Source organism: Macrobrachium nipponense, chromosome 21, assembly GCF_015104395.2.
Source record: "Macrobrachium nipponense isolate FS-2020 chromosome 21, ASM1510439v2, whole genome shotgun sequence".
NCBI classification, from domain to species: Eukaryota; Metazoa; Arthropoda; class Malacostraca; order Decapoda; family Palaemonidae; genus Macrobrachium; species Macrobrachium nipponense.
In genome coordinates this window covers 34775824-34791998 of record NC_087212.1, presented here as the reverse complement: position 1 = coordinate 34791998, position 16175 = coordinate 34775824, and positions in this window count along the sequence as shown.

Below are 16175 nucleotides of genomic sequence, written 5' to 3'. Positions count from 1 at the left end.
GCAGTCAAAATAAATGTTAAATCCGTTGGAACTACATTATTTCTGATGCAACAAATATATTTTTATTCCAGTTTTCCCATAATGGTTGAAACTGTAATTTTACCCTTTTTTGATATAGTAGCCTAGCATTTGGTCAACTGTAGGCCTAGCTAATTAGTATGTAAGACTAGGGACTAGGCCTAGTGGTACACAGGTTTGCATACCCGAAGTAGTGTAGCCGTAGGCTATACTAGCCAGAACACAAATATTATACTATTGTAGATCATTACTTAGGCCAAGCTTAAAAAATAAAGAGCCATTTGCTGTTAGGTCATGGGCAGGTAAAACTTTACTTTAGTTAGCGGCTTGATTCCTGTCAGTTGCCGATCGGGACAGATTACCGCAATTTTATGGGGGTCCCCCCCCTCGGCAAGGTCAGGGAATGTTGCCCTAGGTTAGGTTAGGTAGGCAAGATCTGGTTAGGTCATGACCTAGCATTATAGGATACTGTGTTGTCCATTTATGTATAAGGAACCTTGAGGAACCTGTCCCGGTCGATGGGTCATGTACCTACCCAATAAAGAGAAGAGCCTGATAGGAATTTTGGTAAATTTTTAATTTAAGCCAAAACTGCATTCTAGGGTTTCAAATATGATTTTCTTGTGTTTTAACGTGTCCTATTATTCTGGGACTACAGTGGGAAAGGAAGTTTTTGGTTGAGAAAAACTACAAAGATATACAAGTGTGCAACCAAACCCACCGTAGCCTAGGCATCCAGGTCCTTTCCTAGCTGGGAGGGCTTTGGACACCATGGACCTCCTTACCTAACCTAACTTGGGGGGCTAGGTCCTTACCTGGTGGGGTTTTAGTCGCCCCTGACCTCCCCCCGACCCCTACACTAACCTAGGGCCATGTGCACTTACCTTAGCCAGGGAGAGATTCACTCCCCCTCCTTGAGGTTCTAATGGAGCTATGAATCTTATATTGGTACCAATGTAAGATTCAGATCTCAGCATAGGTATACCACTATGGCATACAGAAACCATCTGCTGTTATTATAAAAAGAAAAGTCTGGAGAGATTTAAACATGTTAGAAATTGTTTGCTGTAGTCAAATAGTTTTTTTGGAAGGTAAGAGTGGTGGCGATTGAGCTTTATTTATTTGCTTTGTAATATCCAAGGAATAAATTATTTTAATAAATTGTTTGGTGTTACAAGCACGAGCTACGGGATAATAATAATATTGCAATCTTACCTGGCCTTGAGACTAAGTGGCTCGCTGCTTGTAATTGCAAGATGAAACTAGAAATGGACAGTCTCCAGTGAGAGACTGTGATACAATTTACAAAGGGACCCAATTCGTTAATGATAAATTAGAGGGGAAATATGATTATATAGCTTAATGACAAAAAAATTTAGATCTGGCAACAAATGGGTCTTAGAAAATGGTATCCAAAATTAGCATATATGATTGTTGTTAGCAACGGACTTAAATGTAGCAAATTGGTAAATTATTAACAGGGATGTAAAGACAGATCTATTGCATGCGTGGAAGAGTGTCCCCTGAAATCCAGAGAGCTTTGTTGATTGTTAAAATTAACATGGAGACCTAACAAGTAAATGAACAAAGTTTAAGTCTGGAGAAGGCACTTTGATTCACTTATTAAATTCAGCATTGATAACTTATTAAGCTCAGCTTCCTTCCCAGGTCATTCTCTGACCCATCTTAGGTCACATAACTGGCTAGTGGTCAGTTAAATCTCGTTTTTAATGGTATGATCTTGAAAGAGGAATTTTGCGACCAGTTTAATGGTGAAAATAGAGAGACCAGTTTAAGGGCAAAAATAGAAAGATGGATAAAGGCTTGGGGAGTGGCAAAACAATGAGAAGAATAATGCAGTACGGGAGACAGATGCCTGGGCACTTCCTAGTGACTTTGGCTGGAAAAATACCCTCTTGACTGCTTCGGTTAAGTTAGGTGGATTATTTTATATAAAATTAGTTTCATTTAAAATTGGCAGAAGGCCTGTTTTCATAACATTGCTTATTGCATGATAACTTTAACCCTCTGAGTATTACATATTGACATTGGTACCATTTTGTTATTCAAACCTTTGGCATATAAATCCACTGTGGCCCTGACCAGGAATGGTGAAAAGAGCCTGATCTAATAACTCTTAATTTAAAGTATGTTAATGATCGGATTTGGTCATTACAATATACTATAAGTAAACTATAAGTCCATCAGTCCTGCCACTGTTTGGGAGATGCTCTATCAAATATAATTAAGAAGCACTATCAATTATATAGCAATAGGAAGTAAGTTATACCCTGAGCAGTGTAAATTTTATATGTTATTTGTGGGTCAATATTTATATAGATTAAAAAAATCACAGTATGTACTTTTGACAAAAGGGCATAGTTAAAACCCGCAAGTCTCAAGATAACTAGTAGTTAAAACAGGCTTCATTTGTGATTATAAATAAAAATATATAAACTGCATAATGCAAGAATATATGGAAATGGTAATCACAGGAAACTTCTTTCTGTATATGGCCAGGGGTCCAAATGATACCAATACTACTCTACCTAAGTGGAAAAAATTATACAGTGAAATTCAGGGATCCAGTCTAACATATCTTAGTATACTGGGTCTTAACTAGCTCAGGAGTCCTTGTAATGCCCAAAGTAACCCAACTTTAAGCACCATAAATCCTGTTGGAAAATGCCAGGATATATCATAGCTTAACTTACCCTAGGATGGTGGTTCCTATCTGGCCAGGTAAGCCATATATACTGGTTTGTCTTAAATTTGCAAAAATTCTGTGTACTATGGGAGTTCAAATTTTCTAATATTGTTCCACTAGATAATTTGAACTTCCATAGTAAACAAGACAATCATTATGAATTAAAGTAACCATTATGCTATATGGCTTATCTGACCAGATTGGAACCAGTATCCTAAGTTAGGTTAAGCTAAGATGCATCCTGGTGTATTTCCAACAAGATTTATGGTGCTTAAAATTAGGTTAGTTTGGGGATTCCACGAGGGTCTCTTGAGCTAGGTAATACCCAGTATAATAAGAGAAGTTAGGTTGCATAACTGTATTTCACTGTATACTTTTTTCTACTTAGGGTAGAATAATGAATTCTTGTGAACTCCTGGCCATGAGGTAAGATGTTTCCTGTGAGTACCATTTCCATATATTCTTGCATTATATATTGTGTATTTTCATTTTTAATAGGAAACTAAGCATGTTTTACATACTAGTTGTCTTGAGATTAGTGTTTTAACCATGCCCTGTTGATTATACATGTGACTTTTTAATTTTCATTAATATTAACCCACAAATATCATATAAAATTTACAGTGCTCAGGGTATAACCTACTTCCTACGAATATTATTATTGATAGATTTTCTTAATCATAATTTATAGAGCACCTCCTAAACAGTGCCAAGGCTGATGGACTTAAATATTAAGTTATATATATTGAAATTTGTAACGACCACATCCAACTGGTACAATACTTTAAATAAAAGAGTAATACAGTGGTACCTCGACATACAAAAGGCTCAACTTACGAAAAATTCGAGTTACGAAAGCAAATACGAAGATTTTTTTGGCTCTACATATGAAAATAGTTCAGGATACGGATGGTTGTTGCTGTCAAGTCCCGAGATTCACCCGGACCACCGATAACAGGTTTAAAACTCGCGAGCTGCCAACTGAGTAGACTCGCCACCATCCTCCCGCTCTCCCATTGGTTCCTAATGCTAGTCACCACCATAAGATCCTGCTCTCCTGTTGGTCAGCATCTCTCCCATCGTGCATCTACGTAGCGGTGTGCTTCTTCGGCCACTCTGTAGCAGCATCGTTTGTATACGCACGCGGAATTCATTCGTTCTATACGATTTCGTTTATTAACGTAAATTCGTTAGTGATTTTGTTGTATATTACTTTATCGTGTTGTGTGAGAACTTTAGTACGTACGTATACTACATAAATTAATTACGTACAGTATATACATAGTCATGGGTCCCAAGAAAGTTGAAGTTCACGGAAAGAAGAGGATGCTTTCTTTGGACACAAAAATGGAGATAATTGAAAAGTATGAAGCTGGCATGTGATTGAGTGTGATTGCTAAGGAATATGGCCGAAATCCGTCGACGATAGGCACCATCCTTAAGGAGAAGGAAGCCATCAAAGCAGCTACACCTTCCAAGGGTGTGACTATTTTGTCTAGCAAGAGGAGCCACGTGCACGACGAGATGGAAAGCCTGCTTCTTGTCTGAATAAAAGACAAAGAAATCGCTGGCGTTACGATAACCGAGAAGGCAATCTGCCACAAGGCCAGCGCTATTTTCGGCGATTTGATTGCCCAGGCCGAAGACGATGGAGGAGAAGGGACATCGACGCCAACCCCAGACTTCAAGGCTTCTCATGGGTGGTTTGAAAAATTCCATAAACGGACTGGCATCCATTTGGTGGTGCGACATGGGGTGGCGGCCAGCTCAGACATGAAAGCGGCCGAAGCCTTTATTAAGACGTTCGACGAGGTGACGATCAAGAAAGGCTACAGTTCTCAGCAAGTCTTCAACTGTGATGAGACTGGCCTTTTTTGGAAAGAAAATGCCTCGTCAGACGTACATCACGGAGGAAGAGAAGAAGCTACCCGGGCATAAGCCTATGAAAGACAGGCTTACGCTCACACTTTGTTCGAACGCTAGTGGGGATTGCAAGGTGAAGCCCCTACTTGTGTATCATTCGGAGACTCCTCGAGCCTTCAAGGCCCACAAAGTGCTAAAGGAGAAGCTTCCAGTGATGTGGAGGGCTAATGCGAAAGCCTGTGTAACGAGACTTTTGTTCACCGAGTGGGTAAATCTGTGTTTCAGCTCGACAGTGAAGAAATTCTTGGAAGAGAAGCGCCTCCCTCTGAAATGTCTGCTGTTGTTGGATAATGCCCCTGCCCACCCTCCTGGCCTCGAGGAAGATATCCTAGTGGAATATTTTTTTATCTTCCGCCTAACACCACCCCTCTCCTCCAGCCCATGGACCAGCAAGTGGTATCGAACTTCAAGAAGCTGTATACGAAACATCTTTTCAAGAGATGTTTCGACATCACCGATACCACAAACCTCACCTTGCGTGAATTTTGGAAGGAGCATTTCGATGTTGTGATATGCATCCGACTCATCGATCAAGCTTGGCAGGAGATTTCGAGGCGAACCTTGAATTCTTCGTGGAGGAGACTCTGGCCTGATGCCGTATCCGCCTGAGACTTCAAGGGATTCGACGTGGGCGAAGCTGGTGCAGATTCAGAAACAGTTGACGATCCTGAAACTGTTTTGCAACCAGATCTTGATGAGATTGTTGCACTCGGCAAGTCCATGGGGCTGGTCGTCGATGAGGACGATATAAATGACCTCGAGGAGCACCAAGAGGAGCTTACAACGGATGACCTGAAGGAGTTGGAGGCCATGCAACATAACGTTGTTCAAGAAGAGTTCTCTAGCAGCGGTGAGGTGGAGGAGGACGACCCTATGACAACGGCAGAAATTAAGGATGCTCTAGCTGCTTTTCATAAGGTGCAATCATTTGTAGAAAAGAGACACCCCGAAAAGGCTTAAACAGGTCGTATGCTTGCACAGTTCAATGACGTTTGCTTGAGTCGTTTCAGGAACATTGTGAAAAGTAGGCAGAAGCAATCTTCCTTGGATAGTTATTTTTTAAAGAGGCCTTTAGTAGGAGTAAGCAAAAAGGAAGATTTAATTGATACTACGAAAAAACAGAAAGTTGAAAGTGGTGAAGAAATTGAAATTTTGTAAAAAAAAAAAAAAATATAGATAAATAAATAAATAAATAAATAAATAAATCAAAGTATAAAAAAGTAAAAAAAAAATGTAAAAATAAAAGACAAAAAAAAAAAATGATATTGTTAAGATACAATAAAGTTTTGTACATACTTACCCGGCAGATATATACTTAGCTATAGACTCGGTCGTCCCGACAGAATTTCAAAACTCGCGGCACACGCAACAGGTAGGTCAGGTGATCCACCATTCCCGCCGCTGGGTGGCGGAATCCGGAACCATTCCTGTTTTCTAAGACAGATTTTCTCTTCCACCTGTCTCCTGAGAGGAGGATGGGTGGGCCATTAATCGTATATATCTGCCAGGTAAGTATGTACAAAACTTTATTGTATCTTAACAATATCATTTTTGTACATGAAAACTTACCCAGCAGATATATACTTAGCTGATTGGCACCCTTGGTGGAGGGTAAGAGACAGCTTAACATAATGATAATACTTATACTAAATACATTAAAAACAGGGAAAAAACAACATATGTTCTTGGATATAATAATCCATGGTTCCTACCTGATTGGGCTGAAGACTTCATGACTACTGTCTATGAGTCTGCCTGCCTCAAGAGTCCCAGCGAGGTATGGACCTATGGCTGAATAACTTTGGATCGTGTCAATGGGGGCTAGCCTGCTTACGCGACAGAGCCTACTCTGGATCGTACCAATGGGGGCTGACCCACTTACATGGTAGAGCCTTTACCTTTGTCATATCAATGGGGACTAGCCCTCTTACATGACAGAGTTAAGGTTTCTATAAGCAAACACAAGGAGCACTGAAGCCAATCCCGATCACCTGACCATGTTAGTACTGTTATAACCTATGAATTGCAAGAGGGTCCCCTATTCCCTCTGACAATCAACCAATAAAAACAACCACCAATAAAAGAAAAATTTTAACTAAAATAAGTTAAGAAGGATTAGCCTCAGCTCCTTCTCCCAGCACTGAATCCGCAGAAACATACGCTCCCAGAGCAAAGCACTTTTCGTAAGAAATTTTTACGTCTCATAGATAATTGGAGGCGAACACAGAGTTACATCTCCAAAACGTTGACTCTATCAGAGCCTGAAGAGACCAGGTTTTGTGAAAGGCCATTGACGTAGCTATGGCTCTCACTTCATGTGCTCTTACTCTGAGAATCTTGAGGTGCTCTTCATTGCAAGTAAGGTGAGCTTCCTTTATTAAATCCTTTATGAAGAACGTAAGGGCATTCTTTGAAATATATCTTTTAGGATCTTTTACACATTCTTTGAAATATATCTTTTAGGATCTTTTACAGAGCACCAAAGACTTTCTTCTGTACCTCCTAATAACACTTTTTTTCTTCAGGTAGAACTTGAGTGCCCTGACTGGACACAAAGTCCTCTCTTGTTCTTTTCCTGTTAGTGAAGAAAGTCCTTTTACTTCAAAGCTTCTAGGCCAAGGTTTTGAGGGATTTTCGTTCTTTGCTAGAAAAAGTGGTTTAAAGGTGCAAACCGCTGAATCCTTCCTAAAACCAACTTTATCTTCCAAGGCTTGCAACTCGCTAATTCTCTGAGCTGTTGCTAATGCGAATAGGAATAAGGACTTTCTAGTTAAGTCTCTAAATGAAGCTGTGTGAGAAGGTACGAATTTTTCTGACATTAGGAACTTAAGGACCACATCCAAGTTCCAGCTAGGTTTCTTGATTTTCTGGTCTTTCGTGGTTTCGAAAGACCTTATAAGGTCATGGAGATCTTTATTGTTAGTAAGATCTAGACCTCTATGTCGAAAGACTGAGGCCAGCATACTCCTGTAACCTTTTACTGTTGATACTGCCAGGTTACAATTCTTTCTCAAATAGAGAAGAAAATCAGCGATTTCAGTTACAGAGGTACTGGAAGAGGATATTTTCTTACTCTTACACCATCTTCTAAACAACTCCCACTTCGACTGATACACCTTAGAGGTGGAAACTCTTCTGGCTCTTGCAATAGACTTCGCAACTTCGCGCGAAAAACCCCTTGCTCTGACGAGTCCTTCGACAGTCTGAAGGCGGTCAGACTTAGAGCGGGGAGGTTCTTGTGAAATCTGTCGAAGTGGGGCTGTTTGAGAAGATCGTTCCTTAGTGGAAGCGATCTTGGAAAATCCACTATCCACTCCAGCACCTCTGTGAACCAATCGAGAGCTGGCCAGAAGGGAGCGATTAGGGTCATTTTTGTTCCCTCTGAGCAAGCGAACTTCCTCAATACTTCCCCTACTATCCTGAAAGGAGGGAAGGCGTAGGTGTCTAAACCTGCCCAATCTAGCAGAAAGCTGTCTACGGCTACCGCTTGCGGATCCGAGATCAGGGAGCAATAATTTTCCAGTCTGTAGTTCTTGTTGGTCGTGAACAGGTCTATATTGGGTCTTCCCCACAGATGCCAAAGTTGTTGGCAAACCTGAAGATTGAGTGTCCATTCCGTGGGTAGGACTTGGTCTTTCCTGCTCAACAGATCCGCCCGGACATTTCTCTATCCCTGCACAAACCTTGTGAGAAGAGAGATTTTCCTTTCCTGAGCCCAAATCAGCAGATCCTTTGCTGACTCGTACAGGGAGAAGGAATGCGTCCCCCCTGTTTCTTTATATATGCAAGGGCTGTTGTATTGTCCGAGTGAATTTGAATCACCAGACCTGTTCTTCGAAATGAACTAGAGCCAGATGAATGGCTGTTAGTTCTTTCTTGTTTATGTGCCAGGACACTTGTTCTCCTTCCCAAGTGCCTGACACTTCTTTCGAACCTAGGATTGCTCCCCACCCCGAATCTGAGGCGTCTGCAAATAACGCTAGGCGAGGGTTCTTTAAGTGAAGGGAGATCCCCTTGCTTAGTTTTTGTGGATCTAACCACCAGAGAAGATTCTCCTTGATTCCCTTCGAGATCGGAAAGGTTTCTCCCAGTTCTTGGGACTTCCAATCCCATCTCTCCTTCAGATAAAATTGAAGGGGTCTTAGGTATAGTCTTCCTAAGGAAACGAACTGTTCCATCGAGGAGAGGGTCCCCAGTAAGCTCATCCATTCCCTCGCGGAACAATGTTCTTTCCTTAAGAAGACTGCCACCTTTTCCAAGCAGCGTTCTCTCCTTTCCTGCGAAGGATACGCTAGAAAATCCCGAGAATCCATCTGAATCCCCAGATAGACAATGCTTTGCTGGGGAGTCAGCATGGATTTCTCGAGATTGACTAAAAGTCCCAGGGACTTTGTCAATTTGAGAGTTAAGAAAAGGTCCTCCAGACATTGTTTCTCCGATTGGGCTCTTATTAGCCAATCGTCTAGATATAATGAGATCCTGATCCCTTCCAGATGTAGCCAATAAGCTACATTCTTCATGATGTCCGTGAAGACTTGAGGGGCAGTCGAAAGTCCGAAACACATCGCTCGGAACTGAAATACTTTCCCTTGGAACATAAATCTTAGGTATTTCCATGATGCCGGATAAATTGGCACATGGAAATACGCATCCTGAAGGTCCAGGGACACCATCCTCCCTGGACGAAGAGCATACAAACAGAGGAAGACGTCTCCATCGAGAATTTCTTCTTCATAACAAAGAAATTCAGGGCACTGACGTCTAGCACCGGTCTCCATCCCCCCGATGCTTTTGGTACCAGGAACAACCGATTGTAAAATCCTGGAGACTGGAGATCTTGTACCAGTTCTACCACTTCTTTGGAAATCATCTGTTCCACTGCCTGAAGAATAGCTAGTCTTCGGATCGGATCTGAGTATCTTGCACTCAACTCCCTTGGAGTTGTCGTCAAGGGAGGATTTTCCCTGAAGGGGATCAAGTATCCTTTTTTCAGGATCGAGAGGGACCAAGAATCCGCTCCCTTCTGCGCCCAGACTTTTGCAAAATGGAATAGTCTGGCGCCTACTTTTTTCTGGAGGACTCTGCTCATCTAGATTTCCTGAAGGACCTTCTAGATGGTCTACTCCTCCGTTCTGGTCTGCGACCTCTAAGAGGGGTTCTAGAAGAGGAGGCACCTCGAAAGGGCTGCACAAAAGAGGGTCTCTCTCTTTTTTCAATAGGCACGGCAGGCCTAAACTTTTTAGCCGAGTGTGTCAGGAGATCCTGGGTTGCTTTCTCCGTTAGAGAATTTGCAACCTCCTTAACCGTCTCCTGCGGGAACAGATGAGAGGACAAAGGAGCAAAAAGAAGAGAGGATCTTTGTAGAGGTGATACGGCTCTTGTTAGAAAAGAGCTAAAGACTGATCTCTTCTTTAACACTCCTGTTCCAAACAGAGAGGCAACTTCTACAGAGCCGTCCATAACTGCTCTGTCCAATCAAGCCAGAACACTTGAAAGTTCTTCCAAAGAGACGAAGTCCATGTCTTGAGCTCTCTTGGCTAATGCTCCCAATACCCAGTCCATAAAATTAAAAACTTCTAAAGTCTTGCAGAGGCCCTTTAGAAGATGGTCTAACTCACACATGCCCCATGTTGCTTTTGCAGAAAGCAAAGACTTCCTCCTGGATGGGTCTACCAAAGAGGCGAAATCCGCGTCTGCGGATGAAGGGAGGCCTAAACCCATGGGTTCTTTGGTCTCGTACTACCTTCCAGGTTTCCCTGTTAACTTGGAAGGAGGACAGGAAAAAACTGTTTTACCAGCTTCCCTTCTTGAGGCTAGCCATTCTGAAAAGGTCTTTAAAGCCTTCTTCATGCATAATGCAGGGCGCATCTTGACGAACGAAGAAGACTTATGGGCTTTGGTACTGGACATTAATGATCCTGGTGATGGAGGATCAGCAGGATGAAGGGAGTCTCCGAACTCCTTGAGAGGCAGAAGTGAGAGCCTCTTGTAGTCTGAAACTGCTACATCTACGGGCTTCTTATCATCCGACACTTCTTCCAAAGGCTCAACTGAAGGAGACCGTTTGGAAGTGATAGGGCTCTTCCCGGGAGAAGTACTCCTTTCCCGAGAAGGGGAGCGCTGAATCTTCGACAAATTTCTATAAGAAGAATGAGGCTCCTGGCAGTCAAAAACATTCTTGCGCCTACTAGGCTCTTGGTGTCTAGACACTTGAGGTCCAAAAGACTCCTGGCGCTTGATAGGCTCTTGGCGCCCTGACTCAGGGCGCTTGAGAGGCTCCCGGCGCCCTGACTCCTGACGCCTAACAGACTCCTGTCGTCTAACTGACTCCTGACGTCCTGAATCCTGGCGCTTGAGAGGCTCTTGACGCCCTTCCTTACGTCTGACTGCCTCCTTGCGCCTGACTGACTCCTGTTTCCACTCCTGGTCCTGCAGTCCCAAAGGATCCTGATACTTGTACTGGTTTAGGTTCTCTTCAGGCTCCTTGAACCTGAACCGATCGAGACTTCTGCTCGATTCGCGGCGTCTAGAAGGGGAGAGGCTACGCACTTCCTGACGATGAATTGAGGAGCTTCTGCTAGGTTTCAAAACCTTGTCCAAAGGAGGGCGCTTATCTCTTGGAGAAGAGCGCCTACAGGGCGAAAGGAATCGCCTGTCAGGAGAAAAACTCCTGTCCAAAGAGTCTCTAGACGAAGGAGATAATCGCCTTGGAGAGTGTGAGGGCTCTCTCCTAGCCGCAGAGGGGCGCTTAGAGGAACTCTTAACAGGGAGCGAAACATCTTTCCTCCTTGTTGAATCCTTAGTGAAGGAGCCTACTAGAGAGGATAACTGCTCCTGCAGGTTGATCAGGAACTTCTTCGTGGGATCCTGAAGAGAGGGCTCCTCCTGTCTCGCCGCCTTAGGATCAGAGGGCCAATACTCAGGAAAACGCTCTGGGCTAGAATCAGCCACGTCTCCTATAGGCGCCTTCCAGGCTCTCTTCAAAGGGCGCGATTGAGAGGCCGAACTCCATCCTCGTTTAGGAGAGGAAGAGTCCGAGGCCGAAAAACACTCCCTTAGGATGCCTTTTCTGCGGCTATCCAAGGCAGCCTGAGACGTTACAACAGGATCTGCCGAAGGGACGCCTGACCGTTGGGGATGTTCTGCATCCTCCCTGCGGCTTTCGACATTCCTCCTCCCCTGGTCCTGGGAGTTTGGAAGCGGTCTAGGCCTAGGAGCAATGAGGAACCGGTCAGACACCCCCTCCACTGCACTGGGGACACTGCACAAATCACTATCACCACTCTTACCTTCATTTAACGCTCGTAACTGAGCCTGAAGTTTCTTGATCGAAGCTTTCACATTTTCCCTTTCAGAGGAAGAATCCTTGGATTCAGTACCGGGAGAAGCAGCTGTGGCTAAGGGAAAATCGTTAGTAACAGGAGAGTTATTTAAGTCTTGTTCTAGAGAACAAGATCTACTTGATGATCTAACTGAAGCTTTCCTTACTCTATCCCTCTCAAGTTTCCTAACATAAGAAGATAACTCCTTCCATTCAAGCTCTGTTAAGTTCTCGCACTCAATACAGGTGTTATTAATAGAACATTCATTATCTCTACATTTAGAGCAAACATTATGAGGGTCTACCGACGATTTCGGCAGCCTAACCTTACAACCTTCCCTAATACAAACTCTAAACATAGGTGAAGCCTTAGCGTCAGACATCGTGAAAGAGCAGTCAATATCAAAGTCGAAAACAGTCCACAATAAGCGTATGCCAAGCCAGAGAAAAAACAGAATACGTCACCAAAAAACCAATCCAAATTCTCGGCAAACGAGTAGAAATCCAAAATGGAGGAACGAGCAACAGATGTTGTTCGCTCAAGCGACAGAGAAAATCTGTCTTAGAAAACGGGAATGGTTCCGGATTCCGCCACCCAGCGGCGGGAATGGTGGATCACCTGACCTACCTGTCGCGCGTGCCGCGAGTTTTGAAATTCTGTCGGGACGACCGAGTCTATAGCTAAGTATATATCTGCCGGGTAAGTTTTCATGTACAAAAATTTAATTTTAAGTTTTTTGTAAAGTTAAATGTTACGGTTTTGTTATGTGTTTCGTAAAGTTTAGTGTATGTTTCCTGACATTTTTAATGTGTTCCGTAAAGTTAAGTGTACTTACTACATAACAAATTTTTTGCCGTTTGTCCTCCTCCTCTGTCGCCACTTTCAGAGATAGCCTCACTCAAAAGGTAAGGTTCCACATTTTACTACATACGTACGTATGTACGTACAGTATTTCTTGTATACCATGTACACTAATACACTTACCTTATTTACAGGTACTATGTAGTACATATTAGTAGTACGTATTAAGTTAAGTATTGAATGGTCCAAATTGTTGTATTTCATTGTTTATTGGTCAATTTAGCTTTATTATAAAATTTACTGGGGAGTTTTTGTAGGGCTTGGAACGAATTAGGCAATTTACGTGTAAAATGCAGTTCAAGATACGAAAAGCTCAGGTTACTAAGGCCGCCTTGGAACGGATTAATTTAGTATGTCGAGGTACCACTGTAATTATTAAACCAGGCTCTTTTCACCTTTCCTGGTCTGAGCCACAGTGGATTTATATTCCAAAGGACTGGATTACAAAATAGTTATTAATGAAAACAAGGAATATACTTAAAGAGGGTTGAAGATATCACTCAGTAACTAAATAATTTGTTACAAAACAATAAACTTATTAAGCTGACAGTTCCTGCAAAGCTGAATATTTAGGGAGGTAGAAACTCATTCATTAACAAGACCCAAACACACATCATTTTCCTACCAACTTACGTTTGGATAAAGGCTCAGGGGGTGGCAAAACAATGAGAAGAATAAAGCAGTAGGGTAGAAAGCTTGGTGACTTTGGCTGGAAAAATTCCCTCTTGATGGTTTCGGTTATTTAAAATTAGTTTTATTTTAAATTGGCAGAAGGCATGAATTCATAACATTATTTATTACATAACTTTAACCGTCCGAGTATGACTTATTTGTCATTGGTACCAATTTGGTATGCAACCCTTTGGAATGTAAATCCACTGTGGGCCAGACCAGGAATGATGAAAAGAGCCAGATCTATTAACTCTTAATTTAAGATATGTTAACGATAAGATTTGGCCATTACAATATACTATAAGTCCATCAGTCCTGCCACTGTTTGGGAGATGCTTTATCAGATATAAATTAAGAAGCATTATCAATTATACTTATAGGAAGTAAGTTATACCCAGAACACTGTAAAATTTTATTATATTTGTGGGTCATTATTTGCATTGATTAAAAAAAATCACAGTATGTACTATTGATAAAAAGGCATTCTTAAAACACACATGTCTCAAGATAACTAGTACGTAAAACATGCTTCATCTGTGATTAAAAATATAAATATATACTGTATAATGCAAGAATATAGGGAAATGGTAATTACAGGGAACATTTCTTCATATGGCCAGGTCCAAATGATACCAACTAAGTGGAAAAAAAATTATAGTGAAATACAGGGATTCATCCTAACATACTTCAGTATACTGGATCATAACTAGCTCAGGAGACCTTTCAATGCCCAAAGTAATCCAACTTTAAGCACCATAAATCCTGTTAGATATACTAAGATGCATCTTAGCTTAACTTAACCTAGGATGGTGATTCCTATCTGGCCAGGTAAGCCATATATACTGTTTGTCTTAAATTTGCAAAAATTCTGTGTACCATGGAAGTTCAAATTTTCTAATGTTGTTCCACTAGATAATTTGAACTTCCATAGTACACAAGACAATCTTTATGAATTTAAGGTAACCATTATGCTATATGGCTTATCTGGCCAGATTGGAACCAGTATCCTAAGTTAGGTTAAGCTAAGATGCATCTTGGTGTATATCCAACAAGATTTATGATGCTTGAAATTAGATTAGTTTGGGGATTCCACGAGGGTCTCTTGGGCTAGGTAATACCCATAAGATATGTTAGGTTGCATAACTGTATTTCACTGTACGTATACTTTTTTCTACTTAGGGTAGAGTAAAGAGTTCATGTGAACCTCTGGCCATGAGGTTAAGATATTTCCTGTGATTACTATTTTCATATATTCTTTCATTATGCATTTTATACATTTTTATTTGTAATCACAAATGAAGCATGTTTTTCTCACTAGTTATCTTGAGACTTGTGTTTCTTAACTAAGACCTTTTGTCAATACGTGGGATTTTTTAAATTTTCATATAAAATTTACAGTGGTCAGGGTATAACTTACTTCCTGTGGATATTATTATTAATAGGGCTTCTTAATTATACTTTATACAGAGCCGTATATAGACCAGGCTCTTTTCACCTTTCCTGGTCTGAGCCACAGTGGATTTATATTCCAAAGAGCTGGATCACAAAATAGTAGGTACCAATGACAAATAAAGAATATTCGAAGAGGATTAAAGATATTACTCAAAAACTAAATAATTTGTTACAAAACAATAAGTTTTTAAACTGACAGTTCCTGCAAAGCTGAATATTTAGGGAGGTAGGAAATCATTTATTAATAAGACACACACACGTCATTCGCCTACCTAACTTACGTTCGGATAAGGGTTCAGGGAGTGGCAAAACCATGAAAGAATAAAGTTTTATGGGAGAATGATGCCCGAGGCATTTCCTTGTGACTTTGGCTGGATAAATACCCTCTTGACAGGTTTGGATAAGTTGGGTGGTTTATTTTATTTAAAATTAAGTTTTATTTGAAATTGGCAGAAGGCATGAATTCATAACATTGCTCATTGTGTGATAACTTTAACTCTCTGAGTATTACTTACTTGCCATTGGTACCATTTTGTTATGCAACATTTTGTTATATAAATCCACTGTGGCCCAGACCAGGAATAATGAAAAGAGCCTGATCATTTAACTCTTAATTTAAAGTATGTTAATGATCGGATTTGGTTATTACAATATATGTTAATGATGGGATTTGGTTATTACAAAATACTATCAGTCCAGCCACTGTTTGGGAGATGCTCTATCAACTATAAATTAAGAAGCACTATCAAGTTATACCCTGAGCGCTGTAAATTTTATATTATGATATTTGTGGGCCAATATTTACTTAAATTTCATACAAATTACAGCAATACCAACAGGAAAATTATTACATTGAACTGTGAAGACTGTGAAGACTTTTCTTCACATAAAGATTCCAAAAAGATCGATATGCTGATGTTGACGTGGAGCACCGAAGCACTCCAGCACAAATGCTGAACAAGAAACGTGATGAAACACTTCACACTGGAGGGGTGAATATTGACATGCGACAGTGACGTCCCACAAAAAAGAATGAATAATTATACATTACGTGGTGTAAAATTCAGAGAGAGCCTTTTCACGACTCTGAGGGACAAGCATGGCAGAAATGGCAGGCGCTGAACTCCTAAATCAACATCCTCAGGTGAAAAACAACCAAGAACTCCAGGAGGCACAGGAGCGTAACCCACTTTACTGGTCTTAGAGAAGGAAAATCCTCT